The 23,694-nt window shown below is 48.6% G+C and overlaps 1 protein-coding gene and 2 pseudogenes across 1 annotated transcript in view; all 3 read left to right on the plus strand.

Annotated features, from left to right (window-relative positions):
• Nucleotides 1–23,694, plus strand: part of SPATA13 (spermatogenesis associated 13) — a 284,285-nt gene that overhangs the window by 76,015 nt on the left and 184,576 nt on the right. The window lies entirely within an intron of this gene.
• Nucleotides 18,211–18,329, plus strand: LOC118609786 (annotated as a pseudogene).
• On the plus strand, nucleotides 20,546–20,664 carry LOC118609888 (annotated as a pseudogene).

The following is a 23,694-nucleotide window of genomic DNA, read 5'->3' on the forward strand; positions in this document are numbered from 1 at the left end:
GAAAGAGAACTGTGATTAGACTCCTAGAATCGTGATGAGCTCCCGAACCTGTTCCTAATTGTCTTCTGTAACTTAGCAACAAGCTGGAGGAGAGAAGCAAGTTGCGGAACAGCATGTAAACGCACTGGTGAGATGCGGGTGGGGAAGGCCCCCCCCCCGCCCCCGGTGCGGGGCACAGCGAGAGGAGGCGCTGGCCAGGCGGGGCAGGGGCACGTGTCTGTGGTCCGGCCGCGTTTGAGAAGCCAGGCCGAGCGGGCGCGCTGGGCCCTCGTGAGAGGGACGTCGCCGGGAGGACGCGGTGGGCTTACGCACGCCCTGGGAAGGGGCTCCGAACACCCCACCATCTGCTCCAGAACGGTCACCAGCGCCCTGCGCACGTCCTGCACCCAGCCCTGTCTCGCCCGCTGAGCGCGGCCTGGCCGGCCTTTCCCGGGTCAGGCGCGCTGCTCTGTCTGGCATTCCTTCTGATGGATTTCCGAGGACCGTCCAGTGCGTACCTGCGGGGTCCCCGGGGCACACTGGGGACAGGGCTGCACAGCCCCGGGCAGGGCGGCGGGATAGTGGTCACGGCCGGGTCTCAGAAGGACTTGACTGCTGGCCTGGAGTCCAGGGGACATGTCACAGCACCGTTTCCGTCCGAAGATTCAAGTGCAGGTCAGAGGAAGCCCAGCTTGACAACAGCTCGTGAGACAGAGATTCGGGGACCCTGTGCAATCACAGACGGAGCATAGAACCCGGGTGGCAGGGCGAGACGCACCTGGCTCGATCTCGATCTCGCGTGCTCTGGGAAGCACGGGCAGCCCTTCCCCCGTTGGCGTCGGTCGGGGAGACCCTGAGGCACAGAGGGGTCCCGCTCTGCATCTGCGTGGAGCCGGCACCCCCGGCTGATGTGGAAACGCCCAAGGGAACAGCGCCCTGCCGTGCGACCACCGCTGTGCGAACCGCGAGCGTCTGGCCCAGAGGAGGAGGCCCGTGGGACCCCCGGTCCAAGCCGGAAGGACCCCGCCTGCCCTCCGCCGCGTCCTGGTCCCTGCCACGGGGACCAGCTCCCTCCGCTGGGGAGGGGGAGGCGTTTCCCTCCCAGGCTCTGCGGGGTCGTGCGGGGCACTGACCCCGCCAGCGGCTCGCGGAGCAGGCCGCGCTGGCCTCCCAGGGGGACGCGGGCGTCGCCCTCTCGCTCCTGCTCGGGAGCAGCGCGCTGTTCGTTTAGGGCCCCACGTGCGTCCTGGCTCTTCCGCGTCTCGAGTCCCCGGGGCCCTGTTAATGCCGCAAAGGCCTTGACCCAGGTAGGAAGCACTGCAGCTCGAGGGGGTGGCGGGGCGCGCGCAGCTAGAGCAGGAGTATTTTCGAGGTCCAGAGTAGACAAGTTCGAGGAAGGGGCGATCGATCGGAAGAGGCCAGGTGGCAGGAGGCTGCCAGTGCCACCGGAGTGTGTTCGATTTTCCTTACGCAGGCGAGGAGTAGGGCCGTCGGATTGGGCAAATAAAATACGACGCCGAGTTAAATTTGAACTTCAGATAAACACCAGATAACTTTTCGTGCACGTCCGTCTGTCCTAAGGCTCGCACAGGACATGGTCACATTAAACATTTACCTGTTGCCGGTTTGAAGTTCGGGTTTAACCAGGCGTCCTGTGCTTCCGTCTGGCGACTCGTGCCGCGGGAAGCCACCCGGGTTTTCAAGCAGGACGTCCCCCGTGTCATGGTTCGGGAAGAGTCATCCGACGGCCGTGTAACAGCCGAACTGGAGGAGGGGGACGCGAGAGGAAAAGGCAGGAAAGGGGGGCACCCCACATTCTTCCTCCAGACTCGGCACTTCGCTGCCGACGCCCGACGTGAAGCCGGGGATGGGGGTCCCACACCAAGCGGCCGTCCGGTGCCAGCCGGGGTCCTGCAGCCTCGCTCAGTTCTGACGCGAGCTCCCTGAGGAGAGCGTTGCACCCACAGGTCGCGGGGGCTCAGTCCATCCAGGACACCACCCTGCCCCCGTCAGATGCCAGTCTCGAGGCCGGGTCATCACCGGAGTTCCTGAAGGAGGTTCCTACGCCACCCCCTCCCCGCCTCCTAGGTTCAGTCATTTGCCGGAATGGCTCCCAGAATGGCAGACGGTTCACGTGCTAGCGTAGGAGCTTGTTTTAAAAGGATGCAGTTCAGGGACAGCCAGAGGGAAGAGATGCCCAGGCAAAATGAGGGGGGAGAACGGGGCCCCCACCCCGCCTGGCACCGCCACGTGATCCCCAGGCCGGATGCTCTCGGAGCCCCCCACGTTCGGGTTTTTGTGGGGGGCCTCATTACCCAGGCGTGGTCCAGGAAATCCTTGGCCGTGGGCGACAACTCAGCCTCCAGCCCCTGCCGCCTCCCCAGAGGTCAGGGGCTGGGGGTGGCCGTGCCGGTTATGTGGCTGGCTCCCTGCAACCGGGTCCTTCCTGCCGTTACCAAGGGACTTTCCAAAAGTCGCCTCCTGAACGTGAACGCATTGAAGGGGCTGGTCGTCCATGACGAGTCGCTCCTTTCCCCTTTATTCCTCAGGAATCCGGGGCAAAAGACATTGGACTATGGTACCAGCGGAGGCCGCCATCACTCCCGTCACGCAGGAAATCACGGGGTTCGCGGAGCCTGGTGCCACACGTGTGCCGTGGATGCAGACAAAAATACGTCGCTTATTATATATTATTATCCACGGCGGTATCGCAGGCCTTTCGTTGAGAAATGATTGCCGTTGTCCAGGCCGGACTGTATAAAACGGCCCGCACCTGCATTGTAGTAGAAACAGAAGAGGGGTGGCTTCAGGAGACAGGCCCCACGCCTCGGTCGCCAGGACTTGGTGACGCTAGAAGCCATCCAGAGGAGGAGGCAGAGGGGTCGGGTGGCAGTGAGGATGAGCTTGAGGTTTGTCTCAGCGGCCTGGAGCAGTACGGAAGACGTAGTTCAAAGGAACCGTGATGTAGAAGGCGAGAACGCGGGATTTGAAATGCTTTCGACGACCTGCTCACGGTAGACGCCAGTCGGAAAGCTTCCGCAGGCAGGAGGTGCAGGACTACATTTCAGAAGAGAGAGTGGGCGGAGCTGTTGGTTTGGTGGCCTCAGGGGAGTGGCCGCAGCTGAGCAAGCTGAGGAGTGGATGAGATCCTCCGAGGGAGGGCGCAGGGCGAGGGTAATGGAGCCCAGGGCAGGGCGAAAGCCAGTCCACCTCAGGATGAGGAGATCCTAATCTCTAACCTGAGCTGACAGGCCGTCTTCCGATTTCCCTGTGGCCCAGGCATTATTCTCTTTACATTCTCAATAAAGACAAAAAGTACATAATACCGGTACCCTTGCTGTCACGGGCTCCCTCCTTTCAACACAGCGGTGGGGTGAGGTCGTGTGAAACATTGGAACGCCCTCTGAGCCTTGCGCTGACACTCCGAGGTTCACCAGTGCGGCCGGTGCCCACGGGGTCAGCCAGATCTGGGGAGAGGGGTGGGGCGGGGCCTGTGGGCAGGAGGCCTGGGTCCTGCACTGAGGTCTCCCTCCAGGTCTCCAGGCCCCCTGTGTTCTGCAAAGCGTCTCAGTCACAGCGAACTGTCCATCAGCCCACGCGCCCCCAGCCCCCAGGGACAGTGTTGGGGCACACACTTGATGAATCAAGGGCTCTGTTTTTCTCTCAGTCAGGGACACTGGAGAAAGGAGACTGTGAGTGACCCCTAGCCATGGACGGCATCCAGGGACTTAAAGGTAGTTTAATTTCTCGGAATCTTAATGAGATCTGAAAGGTTTCTGGCTCCCACTCAAGCGAAAAATCTTTGGGTTTTCTAGAATCCGGCGGAGTGTTAAAGGTTGTAGGTGAACGATTCAGTTTCAAAGTCAGTGAGCAGCAGACAAGACATTCGGATTCTGGGAGGGCAGCTGGAGCCCTTGGAAGGGCCCTGCCCTCTGGCTCCCTCCCACCCACTCCCTCCTGCGGGGCGGGGTCTGCGAGGCCTCTGGGTGCCCTGGGAAGCTCTTTGATCTCCCATTTGGCACATCTCCCATGAGGGGGGGCGGGGTCTGGAGCCACCCTGTTCCTCCCTGCCCCTGGGAGCTGCCGTGAGCTGCTTCTGGTGACCCAGCCGAGGTGGGAGCCTCGGACAAGGACCAATGCCTCCAGCTTGCCCACACCCCTCCGATGAGCTGGCACACAGAGCCGGCCCCCCGAGGCGCAGACCTGCCTTCAGCTTTATAACGTCTCCAGAGTTGGGTCTGACTCTTTGCTTTGTGAACTCGTCCGCTGCTTGGGATTAAGGATCCTGGGCTCACACATGTCTGGCCTGTGATCTCGCTTCACTGAGTGACGGCAGAGTGTCACGGGAAGACTCCTGCCAAGACGTGGTCCCAGGAGACCAGGCACTGTCCCGTGTTAAATGCTGCCTATGTGGCCCTGGATCCCCAAAGCAGTGTTCGAGGTAGATGTTGTCTCCATTTTACAGGAGAGGAACTGAGCCTTCCGGAATGTGCCCAGGTCACTAAGTATCTAACTACTAAGTATCTGACTACTAAGTATCTACCTTGGGGTGAGAACTAAACCCAGCTGCCTTCAAGTTCTGAGCTGTGTTTCTTCTTTATGCTCCGGCGTGGAGCTCCGACTTTATTTTTCTTCCCCTGGAGATAAAAAAATATATATAAAACTGAGCATGTAACTCCGGGCATTTCTTTCTTCTAACGGACATATCAGGTAACAAGGATTGATTGTCGGATCAATACAGCCTAGAAGAGGGACGAAGTCTGAGGACTGTCCTAGCCGGTGGCAGCCGTACTTATTTATTTTTTAAATGGATTTTATTTCTTCAGAGCAGTTCTAGAGTCACAGGAAAAAATGGGTGAAAAGTAAAGAAACGTCCCACATACCTGCTGCCCTCACGGCATACCCTCCCCCGTTACCGAATCCCGGCCAGCGAGGAGGTGCATTCATTACGTTGATGGGCCGACAGTGACCACCCAAAGCCCACAGCTTACATTGGGGCTCGCTCTTGGTGCCGTGCATTCTGGGGGTTTGGACCCACGCGTAGCGAAGACATGTATCCATCATGATGGTATCACGCAGAGCCGTTTCAAGGCCCTGATTACCCTCCGTGCCCTGCCCATGCACCCCCCCCGTCCCCTCCCAGCCTCGTAGCCACTAGTCAATCCGTTTACTGTCTGCATAGTTTTGCCTTCTCCAGAATGTCACGTAGTAGGGATCGCACGGCGTGCGTCATTTCAGATCGGCATCTTTCACTTACTCGTGTGCGTCTAAGCTTCCTCCATGGCTGATAGCTCACTTCTTTTTAACGCCGAATAATAATAGCCTGTCGTCTGGCTGGGCCATCGTTTATCTGTCCATTCACCCACTGAAGTACATCTCGGCTGCTTCCAGGTGTTGGCAATTATAAAGCTGCCGGAGACATGCACGTGTAGGTTTTGGAGAGGACAGAAGTTTTCAGCGTGTGTGTGTGTAGATACCAAAGAGCATGATTGTGGATCGTAGGGTAAGAGCACGTTCAATTTTGTAAGAGACCCCCAAACTGTCTTCCGCAGCGGCTGGACCGTTTGCATTCCCACCGGCCCTGCGGCTCCACAGCCTCGCCAGCGTCTGGTTCGTCAGGGGTCTGGATCTGGGGTATCCTAATAGATATCTAGTAGTATTCCGTTGTTGCTTTAATTTGCAATTCTCTAACGATGGTCTCGAGCATCTTTTCACATGCTCGTTTTCCATCTGTGTATCTTCTTTGGTGAGGTGTCTGTTCAGACCTTTTTCCTATTTTTAAATTCATTTGTCTGTTATTGTCGAGTTTTCAAAGTTATTTTTTTATTTTAATCTTGGTAAACGTACATCACGTAAAATTCACCATCCTAACCAGTTCGGTGTACAGTTAGTTCAGTAGTGTCGAGTGCATTCACATTGTTATGCAACCAATCTTTCCGTCTTGCAAAACTGAAACTCCGTCCCCAGTTATGAACTCCCCATGTCCCCCTTCCCCGAACCCCAGCCCTGGGAGATGCCACGCTATGAATTTGACTGCTCTTGGTTGTACTTCGAAAAGAAAATAATGAACCCACGTTTCGAACCTCCGTTTTTTTTTTTTCCCCTTCCAAAATGGAACAAAAAGTCGAAGCTCTGACTCTCTTACTTCCGAACGGTCCTTGAACAGAGGCAGCGCGGTGGCCTTGTGGCTCGCTCCCCGCTGAGCACCGCGCCCCAGCTCGGCCGGTCCCCGTCCCCGTGTGGTTCCCTCAGCCTGGGGAGCCTGATGGCAGGGCGGTCCCAGGCGAAGCGCCAGCGAGCTCTTCCGAGCTTCTTGGTGCCGACGAAGAAGAGTAGGAAAGGACGGAGTGATAGGGATCGACACGTATCTTTAGAGACGTATCCCATGCATAACGGCCGTGTTTTTCATAAACAGAAACCTGAATGGATGCTGACGAAGGTGGGAAAGATTCGGGGCTAACTTTGGAAGCCGTCACGAGACAACTGGGCCTTTTCGTAGGGGGTGCTACGTGTAACGAACTTAAAAACATTCTATGAGGGGAAAATAACTAAAGTCCGCATAGAAAGTGTTTCTGACGCCTGCCTTCTTTCTCTTGCTTTAAGGTTCGTATTCCTTTGCGATGCCCTGGCTCAGTGCGGTATGTAGCCAATGATGTAGAGTTCTTCGAGGCGGTGTGCTGTGTGTATAGTGACAGCTTAGTACGTGGGCCGAGACAGTTACCCCCATTTGCACAGATGTCTTTCACGTTGTATCTGATGTCCGCGCGTGCGACGTGGGCTTGCTCCTCGCGACAGCTCAACGTGGTGAGAAAAGCAGGCGGAGGTGTTCCCACCGCCGCTATGATGGACTCCCGAGGCTGGAGGAGCGGAAGAGGTGGCTTTTGCCGTATGTTTAGGAAGTGGAAGAGTCCAGACGCGAAGACAGCCTCTCGGTTTTAAATCTGGTGTGTTTCCCGCAGCACAGACGTCATCACGGACCTGCTCAGGGCCAGGGCAGTCGTGTCTGCGTTACGGTCAAATCCGTCTAATATAAACGCGTCCCCTGTGAAATAGCCACAGATTATCAGAAAGCCAAATCGTTTTAGCATAAGTGGGGCCCACTCACTGTTTGGGGCATACTTATACTTTAAAAAGTATTTAAAAAAAAAATCTGAAATTCAGATTTAACTAGGCATCCTGTAATTTTTTTTTTCCCTAAGTCTATCCACCCTAATTCTATGCGTCGGTCAGATTCCCACCCGATTCTGTGGACTTGCTCCCGTGGCCTTGCTCTGTTTTCCATTATAAACTCGCGCGCGGTGACCGCCCTGTCCCGTTCTCGTGTGCACCTGGCTTTTCTGAACAATCTTCGATGCGGATGGAACTTCCGCTTTGATGGCTCCAGCCCGCGCCTCCATCCCGGCTGCTTGCTCGATGCCCGACCATGAGCTCCAGCTGTCTGCGCTCTCAGCGAACACGATGTTGCCCCCGAGCCTCGAGCTTCTTGGCTCCTTCTCCCTCCCGCCTCCCACCTTCATCAGCTGACAAGTCCTGCCTGCGACTCTCTCTCCCCCGCACGGGCTTCCTGCTCATTCCCCTTCGCTCCGCCCCAGGGAGACTCCCCTTCACGTCTAGCCTAGACTACCCCAGTGGTCTCCTCACTAATGTCCCCGTCTCCCCAGTTTTCCCTTTGCAAATCCAGCCATCAGATGGGAGATCATTCGAAACACAAAGCTGATCACGTCCCTGCCAGGTGATGATGAATTTCGACTCCCTCGGAACAGAGTTCAAAATTCTTAGCGTGGCCTGAGGGTCCCTGCGACAATGGCCTGTGCTAGGCTCCTGGGGTACAGTGGTGAACTCCACACCAGAGCCCTGCCTTCCTGCACCTTCCGATCTATAGATGGAAGCAGAAAATAAACAAGCACACGAGCTTAGCGATGAGACTGTGACTTGCATTCTGAGGGAGACGGCGAGGTGTCCACGTCGGGAGGAGGGGTGGGAGTGGTTACTGTCCGTGGTGCTGAGGAGCGGCCCCTGTAGGGCGGGCACGTGAGAGCCAAGACCCAAAGTGTGAGGCAGGAGCTAGCCGTGGGCAGGGGGAACAGCGAGCGAGAAGGCCGGACATGCGAGCAGGCTGGAGTGTGAAGAAGGAAAAAGCCGGGGTCTGCGGAGCAGAGAGAGCGAGCGGGAGGCGGTGCGCAACGTGGGAACTGCGGCAGGCCCGTGGGGGGTCAGGGTGGCTTTCACGGCACCTGTCATAGTCGCAGGGGAGTGGGAAGCAGTGGAGGGCTGGTCGGCGGCAGGCACGGCCACTGGAGACCCGGCACATCCCAAGGAGAGACGGCAGACGCCAAAGCAGAGTGTCAGCAAAGCTGGACGGAGCAGGTGGATCTAAACGGTGACGTGACCCGCACAGAGCCCAGTGGAAACCTCAGTCTCTCGGTTCCCAGCTCGGTTCTTCCACTCCACGGTGCAGTCGGGCCGGCGTCTGTAAGAGTCCCCTAGTTTTTCTTGCTTCTGACGGCAGTGGACGTTAGAAGTGGCTGAAATCCTGCACGTGAGCTCGCCTGTTTCACTTCTGGTAGAGAGACGCAGGTAGGCCCTCAAAAGCCCTCGTCTTTGTCTGGAACGTTGGTTTAGGGTGCTGGCACTCGGAGGGGCTGTGTGCCTGAGGCTCCCTGTCATCAGGCCATGAACGGAACCACGCATTCTGACTCGGGGATGCCATCCACTCAAATGTGGGCTGAAGCGTGACATCTCCACGCTGGAGCCCCAGGGGTCGATTCCTCTTCTCCGGCGCGGGGAGGCCCAGCCTCTGCCTGACTGGCGCCGAGGACGGCGAGCAGCGGCGGCCAGGGCGGGCCAGGGAGGCGAGGGAGTGGATTCCAAGCCGTTCAGTCCACCGAGGGCCCGTGAAACCACAGTGCCACACGAACTGCCTCGGTTCTACAGACGGCCAGCGCGGGTGGGCCCTTCTGCTTGTCCAGCCTCGGACTCTTGGCCACAGCAGGAGTTCACGAACGTCCCTGGGGAATCGTCGCCTCAGGCTTGATGTTGAAACTCACTCGAGTGTTTTGGTCTGCAGCCCGCCCTAGAGCCTCAGCCGCAGGGTCTGCCGGTCTCTCTGGGCCTACCTGTGCCTGAAAGGTCAGGGGAAGGGAACGCAGCAGGGGTAAGAAATGAGGGCCTTATGCTGAGGGAACGGCTTCCAAGAGGCTTCTGGGTCCCCGGGGGACTTCTGTGCCGAGGGTGAGAGGGTAGGGCCAGCCACCTGCAAACGCTGCCGTCCACTTCTTGAAATCGACATATAGTTGACATACAGCATTATATTCGTTTAAGGGGTACAAAGTACTGGATCATGATTTGCATATGCTGTGAAATGATCGCCACAGTAAGTTTACCTAACGTCCATCACCACACATCATTATAATTTTTTTTCTAATGATAAAAACTTTTTAAAAGATTTACTCTCTTAACAATCACGCTGTACAGCACATCTCCAGGACTTATTTTGTAACTGGCAGTTGGCATCTTTTGACCATTTTCAACCATTTTTATCCCCTGCCCCCAGCTCCCTACCTCGGGCCATCATCAATCTGTTCTCTGTATTATGAGTTTAAGGTTTTTTGTTTTGTTTAGTTTAGATTCCACACATAAGAGAGATCTTACAGCATTTGCCTTTCTCTGTCTGACTTATTTCACTTAACACGTGCTGCTGCAAATGGCGAGATTTCCTTCTTTTTTATGGCTGAATAATGCCACATTTTTCTTATCCATTCATCAGTCGACATTTAGGTCGCTTCCCTGTCTTGGCTATTGTAAACAGTGCTGCAGTGAACATGGGGGTGCAAAATATTTTTGAGTTAGTGTTTTCGTTTTCTTTGGATAAATACCCAGAACCGGAATTGCCGGATCACTTAGTAGATCTATTTTTAATTTTTTCGAGGAACCTCCATACTGTTTTCTGTAGTGGCCACACCAATTTACATTGCCACCAACGGCGCACAAGGGTTCCCTTTTCTCCACATCCTCGCCAGTACTCGTTATTTCTTTCTTTTCTTTTCTTTTCTTTTCTTTTCTTTTCTTTTCTTTTCTTTTCTTTTCTTTTCTTTTCTTTTCTTTTCTTTTCTTTTCTTTTCTTTTCTTTCCTTCCTTCCTTCCTTCCTTCCTTCCTTCCTTCCTTCCTTCCTTCCTTCCTTCCTTCCTTCCTTCCTTTTAATAATAGTCATTCTAACAGGCGTGAGGTGATGTCTCATTGTAGTTTTCATTTGCGTTTCCCTGATGATGAGTGATGTTGACCACCTTTTCATGTACCCATTGGCCGGCCATCTATGTGTCTTCTTTGGAAAAATGTCTATTTAGATCCCCTGTCCATTTTTTAAAATCAGATTTCTTGGGTTTTTTTTTTTTTTTTTTTTTTGCTATTAAGTTGTGCGAGTTATTTCTATATTTTGGATATTGACCGCTTATTAGATATATGGTTTGCAGATTTCTTTTTCTGATAGTTGTTTTTGAGATAGTTGTTGCATGTAGTGTGAGGTAGGGCGTATAACCTCATCCTTTTGCACGTGGATGTGAAGTTCCAGCATCATTTGATGGAAAGACTGTTAATTCCTCATTAAATAAAAAATCAGTTGACCATAAATGGAAGGTTTGTTTCTAGAATCTCAATTCTATTTCATTGATCTGTGCCTACTCTCAGGCCAGTACCACATTGTCTTGCTTATTGTAACTGTGTATTAAGTTTTGTCATTGGGATATGTGAGTACTACAGCTTTGTTCTTTTATTTCAGGGCAATGGTGTTGATGGTGGTGATGATGATGATGATGATGATGATGATGATGATGATGATTTTTGCCTGTCCTGGGTTCCTTGAGTTTCCATATTAACTTTAGGATCAGCTCGTCAATGTCCGCAAAAAGACAGCTGAGATTTTGATAGAGATTACATTAAATCTGTAGATCAGTTTGAAGGTGTTGCTGTTATAACATTGTTGAGTCCTCTGATCCATAGCATGGGATAACTTTCTATTTATTTAGCTTATCTTTAATTTCATTCACTGATGTTTTGTAGTTTTAAGTGTACAAGACATCCACTTTTATTTTAAATTTATTTAAGTTTATTTTGAAGTGTTCTCTGATATTATAAAATGAAATTATTTTTTAAAATTTATTTTTAGATCGTTTATTGCTATTGTCTAGAAATAGAATTGATTTTTCTATGTTTTTGTGTTCTGAAAAATTGCTGAACTTGCTTATTAATTCTGACAGGTTTTTGTGGATTCCTTACCATTTTCTGTATACAGGATTATGTCATCTGAAGATAGATTTAGGTTCACTTCTTCCTTTCCAGTCCAGATTTTTAAAATTTCTTTGTCTCATTTGTTTTTCTTGGCTAGGACTTTAGTACGGTGTTTAAGAAAAGTGGTGAAAGCAGACACCTTTGTCTCGTTCCCGCCTCTGGGGAAAAGCACTGGACCCTTCACCACGAAATGCAATGTCAGCTGTGGGCTTTTCAGATTGGGAGTTTTTTTCTATTCCTAATTTGAGTAGATTCATCATGAGACGATGTTGTATTTTATCAATTTTTTTCTGTGTCTATTGAGACGAATGTATAGTTTTTGTCCTTTAGTATATTGATTTTTTTATATTACACTAATTGATTTCGGAATATTAAAATAACCTTGCATTCCTAGGATAAATGCTGTATGTTCAGGATATATAATCCTTTTTATATGTTGCTGGATTTGCTTTGCTACTATTTTGTTTATGTGTGTTTGCAAATGTTCATATATGTTTTTACATTTATAATGATAAGATATACTGGTCTATAGTTTTCTATTCTTTTAATGTCTTTGTCCAATTTCGATATCTGTGTAATACAGGCCTCATAGAATGAGATAAAAAGTGTTCTCTTCTGTTGTTTTGGAAGAGTTTGTGATGGATTGGTGTTAATTCTTCTTAAAACATTTGATAGAAATCACCAGCGAAGCCATCTCAATCTGAGCTTTTCTTTGTGGGAGGTGTTTTGGATACTAACTCAATTTTTTTTATTTGTTACGTGTCCTTTAGTGATCTGAACATAGTTGAAAGAGATGACTTAAAGTCTTTGCTTAGTAAATAAATCCAGCATCGGGGCTTCCTCTGGGACAATTTCTATTAATTGCTTTTTTCTATTAATTTACTTTTTTGTGTGTACTTGGATTATACTTGCCTTTTTCTCGGTATGTCACAATTTTTTTTTTTTTGAAAACTAGATGTTTTAAATATTAAATATCCAGATTCCCTTCCTGCCAGGATTCTTTAGTATTCATGTTATTTCCATTTGCTTGTTTAGTGATTTTCCTGAATGAATTCTATAAAGTAAGTATACATTCTTTGTCACTAGCAGCCACTGAAGTCTCTGCTCCATTAGCTTGGTCCTTGCCTAATGATTGGGGAGAGATTTTACTTAAGTGCTCTGAAGTCATAAGTCATCCAGCCTTTTATAAGGGGCTCTGTGTGTGTTGGGGGCACCTCCGGTAGTCCGGCAGACTACCGTCCACCCCTCTGCCTTAACCTCCACTCCCTGCTTGTTCGGTCTCAGTGTCAGCCGGAGGGGAGAGATTAAGCCTCTCTGAGATCATGCCTGGGTGTCTACACAGCTCTGCAGCTTCCTGTGCCCTTCCGGATTCTCAGCGATCTGTCTGTCACAGCTTTATAAAGCCCCCTACAGATACCTTATTCCCAGCATTTCCTGTTGTTTTTGTTCGGCTTCTTGTTAGCCTCAACGGGTGTCCCCCCCTCAAGCTGCTGCCGTGCTCAACACTGGCCACTTATTGTGTTTGACAAATGCCCTAGGGGCATCTGTTTGCACAGAACTTGCTTGGAGTAAAGACAGATCCGGAGAGCGGAGCTTTTCAGGGAGCTTCCAGACAGGTTTAAAAATGACGGTTTTCCAGGGGTGGCTCGCAGGAGCTCCAAACTCATCCTGCCCCCTCTTGTGGCTGCTGCTGTAGACGCTCACCACGGGTGTGAGCCTGTCGGCTTCCCTCTGCTTCCATGCAGGTAGGGGGAGGGGCCAGAGCAGGTTGAAATGCCACAAAGCTCACACTGTTCTCACTGAGATTCAGGCGTATTCCTTGAATAAATACTCCACGAATTATTGCAATCTTCTGATTACAGAGTTCTGAAAAAGTTGTTTTTGACAGTTTCTCATTGTTCTTGTGGAGGTTTTTGAAGATACTTGCTTTACTGTTCTGGAAGTGCTTCTCCAGGACCGACCTTTGTAGAGGGATTTTTTTGAGATTGTTCCTTCATTCAAATAGGAAGTCATAGTCACGTGATGTTTTTCGGGGGCTGGCTGTCCCAGAGGGAGCGGTTTAGAAAGGGGATGATGGTCTGTGCCTCTGGGATCAGTTAAAAGCATTAGATATTCACTTCACTTATTTTTTTCACACCCTCATTAGGCCTTTTTTAACTTCCTTATTGTCACATAATAGTTATTGAATGACTGTAGTTGATAACACCGGAACGATAGGAAAAGATAATGGTTACCATTTTCCAAGTAGATGAGTCCGTGATAGGCAGAACTTGAAAAACAGTGGCGTTAATAAAGTCATGAGGGAAGAAGCAATCGCAAGTGAGAGAGTTTATGGGAAGAACAATTTACACAAAAGATCATTCGAAAGTAATTAGTTAGAAAGCCCGACATCCGGGTCTGCTAGAAATGGATTATCTGGAGCACTGTGTAGAAAAACCTCACCAGGAAATGTTTTCTGTTGGCCCCCCGACTCTTGAAAACATACTGTTCTATTAACATTCCGGTTTTTCCCCTTGCGATCGGCCACATTTGTGCGGCTTCATAGTTCTGCTTGTGTTAAGTTGTAGCTTGAAAAGAAGGCAGCCATTTCCGGTAATCACATTTGGGTATTTTAATGTGGGGCTTTCGGACTCTGCGGACTCTACCGTGTGGACTTATTGAAAAAGCTGGTTAAGAACTAAAAGATCACTTGAGGAAGCCCGAAGCGCTAACGTGACATTGAATTTTTAAGTGTTTGGCATCTGCTCTGTGAATAAAGGTGACCGCTTCCTTTCAAATGGCAGGCTAGGATGATCATCTTATTTTTCCAGAGCGTCCTGGTAAAACGGTGGGCGTGATCACATTGTTCAGCAGGGTCACGTTTTACTTGTGTTATTTTCCAAAGCAATAAACAATCCCTCCATTTTCCCACCTGACCCTAATCAAGAGGCCCTGCATTTCATAGGGTTAAAAGGTCAGCCCCACTGAGAGACACCAGTGGAGATCCGCTGTTTCTCTTAGTGACCGAGCCTGGTCGAGAATATATTTTGTAAAGGATGAAAATAAACATCTTTGGGTTCCCTTAAGCTGTTCATCCTTCCGGAATTGAGTGAAAGTCAGGAAATGCTGGAGTTCACTTTCCACTTGCCAGTATCCCTCGGTTCTGCGTTGTTAGGGATGCAAGTGCTCTCTGGCAATTTGCCAGTTTTAAAAGAGACCTTATAATTCGTGATCTAGCTTTTCGTAAGGTAAAATGACTTCCCGAAAATTGAGTGGGACCTTAGGTAAAAACATCTACTAAATGGTTTCGACCTAAATGCAAAGTTCAGGCACATTTCAGATATATCTCCAAGAAAAGCCAGAAAGGCCTGCCCAAATGCTCCTTTGAAATCTGATTAAGTTGTCTCTTTTCTGCTAAATGGGGTGATTGCGGGAAGAGGCAATGTCCTGGTGAGGAACAGAAGCTTTGGCCTGGTGGCTGTGAAGAAACCACTAGACAGGCTCGTTTTAAATACCGTGAATTTTTCTGTACTGTTGCCGTTTTAAGAAGAGCCTGTCAGTTTTCAGAACCTAGAGTCAAGTTTCCGACATTAACACGTGGAACAAATATTTGGAAAAAGAGCCAGGCCGTGGTCCTAATACTCTGAACGCTGTTTCTCAAGGCGCAGGTCACGGAACTGTACGAATCAGGCAAAATGCTTGCTAAAAATGCAGCCTCCTGGCTCTTTGCCCCGATAGATTGAACTCCAGGACCTGGGATTTGAATCTTAATAATCACCCGTCTAGAATTTTATACACTCTACCACTTGAGAACCACCCTTCATGGAACTCCAGTCTTCCACTTGTAAGCCATCGAATATCGCAGTTAGCACAAGAGTTAAAACTAGCTTCTAGCACAAACTGACTAAGAAGTACTCCTCTCTTTTCTTAACTATTATAATCTCTGCTTGCCTGGATGTTTTCTTTATAGAACTCTCATGAGGGCTCCTTTAAATTATCTTTATAATTCCTGGCTGGTCTTTCCTATAAAAATGTTAATGTCTTCATAATTTTTTTTTAGCACTTTTATTTGTTCATTTATTGTTCCAGATGAGGAAAACAAAAAACAAAAAACAATAACAACAACAAAAAACAAACTCTATTTCTTGCTGTGCTGCCTCCTGGCAAAAGTTAAGGGCAGTTCTAGAATCACCAAGAGGAATATTTCTGTCTATAGTGATATCGAAAGGACAAGAGACTATGTATGGTTTCCTCCGTCTTTCAATTATCCACATATGAACTTGAGCCCGGTCACCGCATCAAAACCACCTTGTCATCACCTGCGTCATCTTTCATTGCATGGTAGCCACCATGTGTGGAGCTAAGGCCCAGATCGGTGGTTCTCCAATATCGATGGGCACAGGAGGCAGCTAGAGCAGGAGTCCCCAACCCCCAGGCCGCAGACAGGTACCGGTCTGTGTGTGGCCTGTAGGAACAGGGCCGAGCGACAGGTGAGTGAGCAAAGTTTCATCTGTATCTACAGCTGCTCCCCAGCACCAGCATCACCGCCTCAGCTCGGCCTCAGACCCTCAGGCATCATATTCTCATAGGAGCACCAGTCCCCAGTGTCAGAAGGGCTGGGGACCGCTGACTAGGGCTTTGTTAGAAACAGACACCCCTGGGCTCCAGCCACAGCTCAGATCAGTAAATGTGGAGCGGGGCTCAGGAATCTGTCTCTTCGTCAGGCATTCCTCCACCCCAGGGAGTTCTGGGGTCTTGAGCCAACCTTCGAGAAGACTTTCATAGAGAAATTTAATCCCAACATTCAAAGAAAACTTTGTAGTTCTGACCACATTTGACGCTGGGAAACTGCAGGGTCCGGAGACCCGACTTCACAGAACCAGCAGCCACCCGAGAACAGAGCCACAGGAAGGGACCCCGCTGACACACAGCACAGAGGACTGTCGGGGTACAAATCTGGCTCGAGAACCACAATTCACGCGGTTTTAAATGGGAATTAGCGAAGCTCGTATCTCGTTGCTGGTGGTTTACGTGCGCGACATTCAAAGGCGGGCTCGACAATTCGGGTCTGTAGTACATTAATGAAATTTGTGCTGAGGATTCTTAAAGTATTTTTCACACAAGCACCCCTCCTCCTCCCCTTTGCCCCTCCCAACTCTCCACTCCCATTGCCAGACACGCTCAGACCCACGATGCCCACATGCTCTGTGCTCGGTGAGGCTCTGACGGTTCTTGGTTTCAAATGACAGGTGTTATTAAGAACTCTGATTTTAAGCATGTGGAGAAGGCTCTTTGGTAAGTGCGTCTCACGCTGTAAGAGATGCATGAGAATGTCTTAATCATTTATATTGTAAAAGCATATTTTGTTATTCGGTGAATGAGAAAGAAATGCTGGCTTTTAAGGAAAAAGCTAATGAGTTGGCAGATGTATTGTCTGCATTGAGATATTAATAGAAATACAGAAACGAGTGATCATAGCCGTTCTTTTGAAGGATTTTAATAAGAGGAGCTGTGTTATTATCTCCTCTTAGCAGATCACTCTGTCCCGAGACAGCCAGGGTCCTCGAGAGTCTGACCTCCTCTAGGATGTTAAACCATCTCCACACCTGGGTCCAGGAGGCTGCACCCCGTGGTGCCTGTGTCTTCCTGATGCTCAGTGTTTGGGGGTCCTCATTCCCGATGGGCGTACATGCAAGCCTCTGTGGGGACGGAGGGACCTGATGTGGCCTCGGCTGCACTCAGATTCTGTTTTTGGGCGTCTCCCCTTCCCACAGGTTACCTTAGGTGCCATGGTGCTGCTGGGGTGGGTGCAGGCCCACAGGAATGCGAAGTTACCGTGGAGACCGAGGTTGTGACTGCAGGTTTTCCCTGGGACTTTTAGCGATTCCGAATGAATATTTCTGCTTGCTCGGGTGGTTGTGAGAAACACATGGACAGTTTTGGGGAGCATTAGATAACTTGAAAACCGTCTCAGCGCGGGGTGTCTCAGAATGCCAGTGGAGAGAATGGAGGAGGATGTGGCAAGATATTGCTCTTGGAAAAACTTCAGAGACGAGTGCACAGATATTTGGTATAATAGTTCCTATTCGTTCAGAATAAATGCTTAAAATATTTCAGAATAAATAAATATAACACGTTTGTAATCGTCTTTTCAAACTCGTAACGTAAAAGTGCCTTACCACCCCTTATGCATTAGAATTACTAAAACAAAACAAAACAAAAAAAACGGAAAGTTACAAGTGTTGACAGAGATGTGGCGAAACTGGAAATTTTGTGTGCTGTTGGTAGAAATGTGAAACGATGTACTGGCTGTGGAAAACAGTGTGGCAGGTTTGCCGTGTGATCCCACAATCCCAAAAGGGCTGAAAGCAGGATCCGCAGAGATGCCCGTCCACCCGCGTCCACAGCAGCGTCACTCCCAGTGGCTGAAAGGTGGAAGGACAGTGAGTGTCCACCAGTGGATGACCGGCCACACGAGAGGTGGTGTGCACGTGCAGTGGAGTCCTATTCAGCCTGAAACAGGAAGGAAGTCCTTTCGTATGCTGCAACGTGGATAACCCACGAAGAGACTGATGCTAATTGGGAGAAATAAGCCGGTCACAAAGTGACGAACGCTACGCGATTCCACTTGTGTGAGGCACCTACAGTCGTCAGGCTCATAGAAACAAAGCAGAATGGTGGGTGCCCGGGGCCGGGGGAGGAGAATGGGGCGTCGTTGTCGAATGGGCAGACAGAGTTCTGGAGGCTGCACACAATGGTGCAAACGAACCTGACGCTATTGAACTTGACACTTAAAAATGGTGAATGTGGTCAATTTCATATACTTTTTAAAACCCCCCCTTAGGTAATTAACACAACTATGTCAGGTGTTGTACATATCCATGAACTTAACTCCTCTGGGAATGCAAAGCTTGAAACAGTGAACGTGAAACACAGCTTCCTTTCCCTGCGTAAAAAACTTGGCTCCCATCTACGGCCACGCCACCTCGAACAAGCCCGATCCCCTCTGATCTCGGAAGCTAAGCAGGGTCGGGTCTGGTGAGGACTTGGATGGGAGACCATCTAGGAAGACCAGGTGCTGTCGGCATAAAAAGTAAAAAAAATAAGGGATTGTAAGCTGACAAGGTCCTTGCAGTCCGTGAAGTCAACCAAGGGTTGCTTCGCCTAAAAAAGAAAAAAAATGAAAAAAAAAACCACTTGGCTCCCTATGTTAACTGGCTCTGATGTCTTCCCATCCCAGGGGAGTGCTTTGATCAGATCAGTTGTAAAAATTCTCATTTCCGTCTGTGAAATGGGTCTTGCCTGGAACCCTGCGTCCCTCAGACCCGCTTTGTCTCAGGCCTGTTCTTGCGACAAGAACCCAGGAGTCGGGGCCAAGCGCAGATCTTTGTCTTCCAGAAGCAGCATGGCGCGCTCACCATGCCCACCGCGAGCAGCTGTCCAGCTCCGGCCCGTCTGAGCCTGGATGGAGTCGCCTCCCTCTTGGAGCTCTTACTGTCTGCGGCGTCACCGAATCTGGCCATGCCACTTGGCGCTTTCGTTCCGTGACCTTTTATTGTCCCCATGGAAGCTAGTGCACGCTGGGCACTAGGCTGGGCGTTGGAGTATGGCAAAGTCAAAAGAAACATAGCCGTGCCCTCCTAGGTCTTGGAGCGGGTATAGACACTAAACAGGTAAATATATAGCGTAAAATGATGATTCGTGCTATGAAAGAAGAGTTAGAACAGAAAATAACAAGGACCTACTCTGGATGGGTGTGAGGGGTATAATTTTTTTCTTTTCCCTACATAAAAGCTGGACTTCCTAGGTTAACTTTCTCAGCTATACATCCCGTAAGTATCTACGGAGCAATGGACAGTCCCAGGACTGCAGTGATATTTAAACTAATAAACTAAAAAGTTATGGCTGAGCTGGAGAAGCATGTCCCCAGCAGAGACAGGGCCTCAGCGTACGACCTGCAGGGGTGAGAGGTCGAAGAGGCCGGCGAGGCCAGGACGCGGGGAGAGGCAGAGGGGCTGAAGACCGAGCCGGGCCTCTGAACTCTATCCCGAGGGCACGGAGCTGCCTTTCAGAGTTTCAGCAGGAGCATGACGTGGCCAGATTTTAATGTTTAAAAAGTCCCTCAGGTTGCCTGGTGTGGAACAGATTGAAGAGAAGCAGAGGGAGAATCCGAGAATCTGGGGGGGAGGCCGCTGCGGAGGTCCGAGCAGAGTCCGTGGTAGCACAGATGGAAATGGTGCCGGCAGATGGGAGGCGGTGTGGAGGTGGCATTACGGGGTTGCCGGTGGGTAAATGCAGGCAGGGAGCTGTCGCAGTCTCTAGCTGGGGAGGTGCAGGAGGCATCAGCAGCTCTCACACATCCACGGCTTACTATACACCGAGCTTTGTGCTAAACGCATTCCATTATCCGTTTAACCGTCATGATAAGCCCGCTCGCGGGGTAGTTGTTTAGGAATGAGAACTTAACAGCCTTTCCAAGGTCACATAGCTAGTAAGTGATGCAGGAAATTCAGAACATGGTCTGCTGACTCCAGGACGCAAGGTTTATGAGACAAATAAAAGAAAATGAAATTTGGGAGAAGAGAGCCAAAATTCGGTTTCGAGTATGTGCCTGATGACTGCTTTTTCCCAGCTCGGAAGACGTGGGGGCCGCTGACAGTAACAGCAACGTAGCTTATAAATCTCTCTGCTCCCAGCCTGAACACAGGTACAGCAACCACAGATTTTCTATTTAAAAAAGAAAAAAACACACAACTATGGGCAGCAATTATGCCGAAACTAGGCGCGAGGCAGCCACACGCACACAAGCAAGTGGAGCCGAACCACGGACAGACACGAGACCTGCTGTACTTCCACGTCTGTGCAGGAGAAAGGAGAGGGGGCCACAGAGCACCCACGGACCTCGCGGGAGGGAAACCCCAAAGGAGCCGACCAGCGTCCAGCAGAAAGCTCGGCGGGCCAGCTCCAGAACGGCAGCGGAGAAGGAGAGGTGTCTCCCAGCCTCGGTGCGTGTTATTAGGGCACCACGCCAAGGGGAAACCTCTTAGAGCGGAGTCAAAATTGGACATTAGAGGGACAATAGAGCTAGGAAGAGAGGGTCCAGATAAGAGTGGGGAGAGGACAGAGTGAGGAAGTCCCAGAATAAGCCGCCATGTTTTCTAATAGTGAAGGAAAATGAATTTCATGTGGACATGGGCAGTAGAAAAATATCCGGTAGAAATCCCATACAGCGTTACTATAGGAAAAAATAAAAGCAGTCCAGAAAGATATATTCATAGAGCAGATCAAAAAGGAAGCTTTTAAGTCTATGGCCATGCCACCCCGAAGAAGCTTGATCCTGTCTGATCCCGGAAGCTAAGCAAGGTCAGGCCGGGTTAGTACTTGAATGGGAGACCATCTAGGAAGACCAGGTGCTATAGGTGTAAAAAATCAATCAATAAAGGGATTGTAAGCTGACAAGGTCCTTGCAATCTGTGAGGTCAACCAAGGGTTGCCTCGCTTGAAAAAAAAAAAAAAGGAGAACTATTATTTTAAAACAGTCTAAAAAAATTATTTTAAAAGAAAATGATCCAAAACATGAAAGAATGCAAACCAGGATGGAAAAACTCCCAAGTAACAAAATAGAAACTAATTAGAAATAAAAGAAAAAGTCATTTCATAAATGAAGATCAGACCAGAAGAACTCGAGTGTCAATAAATAAAACTATATTTTAGGTGAGAAAGAATATGAGAAGGAAGAAATCTTACATAATTATTTAAAAGAAATAAAGGATGATCAGGGTTTGAGAGAAAACAAAAAAATATTTTAAAATAAGCAAAGAAGATCCAACTTACAAATACTGAGAATTCCCGAAGAAGAAAGGCAAAGAAAGGAATAAGTCAAATACTAAGAACTATCTTTTGAGACAAATTTCATGAAATTTTAAAAATGCTGCACTGCTTATTGACCTGAGACGCATGCCTCAGTCTGATTAACAACATGATTAACAGCACCAAGGCATATCTGATAAAATTAACGAACTTAAAAGAAAAAATATTTTGAGCATCTAGCAAGTGCTTTATCAGGGCATGAAAGTTAAATTATCAGACTTTTCACCATAACTCTTTATGTCTGAAGAGAATAGACTAGTACGTTTAAGATCTCCCGTGGGAGAAAATATGAAGTGAGAACTTTATATGGAGCAAAGTTGATATTTGAGCGTAAAGGGCACAGGCGAATCGTCGTTGACATATACAAACTCAAGAGAGATTGGTCGTGAGCGCTTCCTGAGGAATGCGTCAGAGGAGTAAAGCGTCAGAAACCCAAAACGACTCGAAGCGCTTTGACATAGGTACTAACGAGAGCGTAAGCATCATTTATTCGGAGAACGCAGAGTAAACTGAGGTCAAAGGGAAAGAGTCTGTGCGAAGCGACTATCTGCTGAGTCAGTAACCACAAAACATGGAGAAAGAATGGGGAGAATATGCACAAAAGTGTTTTTTAATCGCTTCTGTGATTCCGCTGGTTTGGTGGAGGCTAGGATTAGGATTTTTTTAGTTGGTATACAATTTACATACCCTAAAATCTACGCTTTTTTAAGTGTGCAGTTCGGTGGTTTTCGTATATTCACAAAGTTGTGCTCCCATCAGCACAATCGGACTCCACGACATTCTCGTCACCCCGAACAGGAAGCCCACGCCCGGTACCGGTCACCCCCTGCTCCCCTTTCACGCCAGCCCCTGGCAACCACGAGGCGTTTTCAGTTCTCGAGTACATACCCAGGCGTGGAATTGCTGCGTTCCACGGCAGTGCGACGTCCAGCCTTTTGAGGGACTGCCACACGGTTTTCCAGTGCGGTGGCACCTTTTCCCATTCCTACCAGTGACATACGAGGATTCCACATTCGTAGCATCCTTGCAAACACCTGTTCTTGCTTGCCACTCTGATGTCAGTCCCCTTGGTGGGTGTGAACTGGTGTCGAGCGCCGGCCTTGACTTGCGTTGAGTTGTTAAGACTTCCTTATGTATTTTAGTTACTAATCTTTTATCAGACATATAGTTTGCAAGTATTTTTTCCCCATCTTATAGGCTGTCTTCTCTCTTTCTTGCGTCTTTGAAGCATAAAATGCTTTAATTTTGATAAAGTCCAATATATCTATTTTTGCCTCTCGTCGCTTATATTATAGGTGTCACATCTAAGAAAACGTTGCCTAACTCAAAGATTTACACCTATGTTTTCTTCTAAGAGTTCTGTAGTTTTAGCTTATACGTTTAGGTCTGTGATCCATTTGAGTCAATTTTTATATATGGCGTGAGGTAAATACTCAACTTCATTTGTGTGTGTGTGTAGATATCTAGTTTTCCCAGAACCATTTGTTGAAAAGACAATTCTTTTCCCATTGGACTGACCTGTCATGTCACTCTTTTTGAAAATCCATTGACCTCAAGTCAGTGGGACTATTAGTGTTTTTGTTCTGAGACTGTTGTGTGTATAATGTGAGTCAAGCAAGCGAGTCATCATGGGAGATTCTGTCATCTCCTTGGCCCTTGAAAAACAGGGTTCTCGGTGTGGAAGAAACAAATTGCAAATGCGAAGCAGAAGAGATTATGTTTAAAAAAGCAAAGTGCAACAAAAACCACATAGTTCTAAATTTGAATTGGAAATATAAGTATAAACTTACATTTTTATAAACATAAAATATTTATATTTTAAAAATAAAGTGTTTTCTAACTCTGCTCACTGATATAGCCTAGAGATAATAACCAACCCTCCAGCAATCCACACAGAGGCCTTGAAATATCTTTTCCCTCTAAAAGAAACTGGAGCTTCTTGGAGAAGTGGCTGGTTCCAGGTCTGAGTTAAAGAATGTGAAAAGATGACCCTAGGACATCTTGTCGTTTTAGATAGCCCCAAGGCGATCAAACCACCAGGAAGATGCCATAGGTTCTCGGGAGCAGGTGGGAAGACATTCCTACTGAACAAAGATATGACAATTTGAGTTTTATGACAAATATTAATTGCCACTGATCGAAACTCATCAAATGTATTGAAATCCATTTGTTCACAATGATAGTTTGAAAAACTCAGTTGTCACCTACGGAGTATAATGGGGAACCGGTTCATTATCTTTAAAATCTTTACATAGACGAAAAGCAAGAAAAACAAGCATGTATCTTCTTTCTCTCTATCTACTGTACCACTTGGTACAATAAATGAGGATAAGCATCTCTTTATAAAATTATCTAGTTAATAAATGAGCAAAAATATTTGGAATTTAAATATCACTCTTCTGCAAATCCGAGTGAAGTATAAAGTATCCCGTGCTAGTAGGGCAGGCACTGACCACGTGTGGCTCTTTAAATCTAAATTCTAATTAAGTAACATGAAATAAAATTAAAAATTTTAGTTCCTCAGTCACACCAGCCACGTTTAGGTACTTAATAGACACGTGCGCCAGTGGCTTCCGTAGTGG

The sequence above is a fragment of the Rousettus aegyptiacus genome, unplaced genomic scaffold (assembly GCF_014176215.1).
Source record: "Rousettus aegyptiacus isolate mRouAeg1 unplaced genomic scaffold, mRouAeg1.p scaffold_m13_p_11, whole genome shotgun sequence".
NCBI classification, from domain to species: Eukaryota; Metazoa; Chordata; class Mammalia; order Chiroptera; family Pteropodidae; genus Rousettus; species Rousettus aegyptiacus.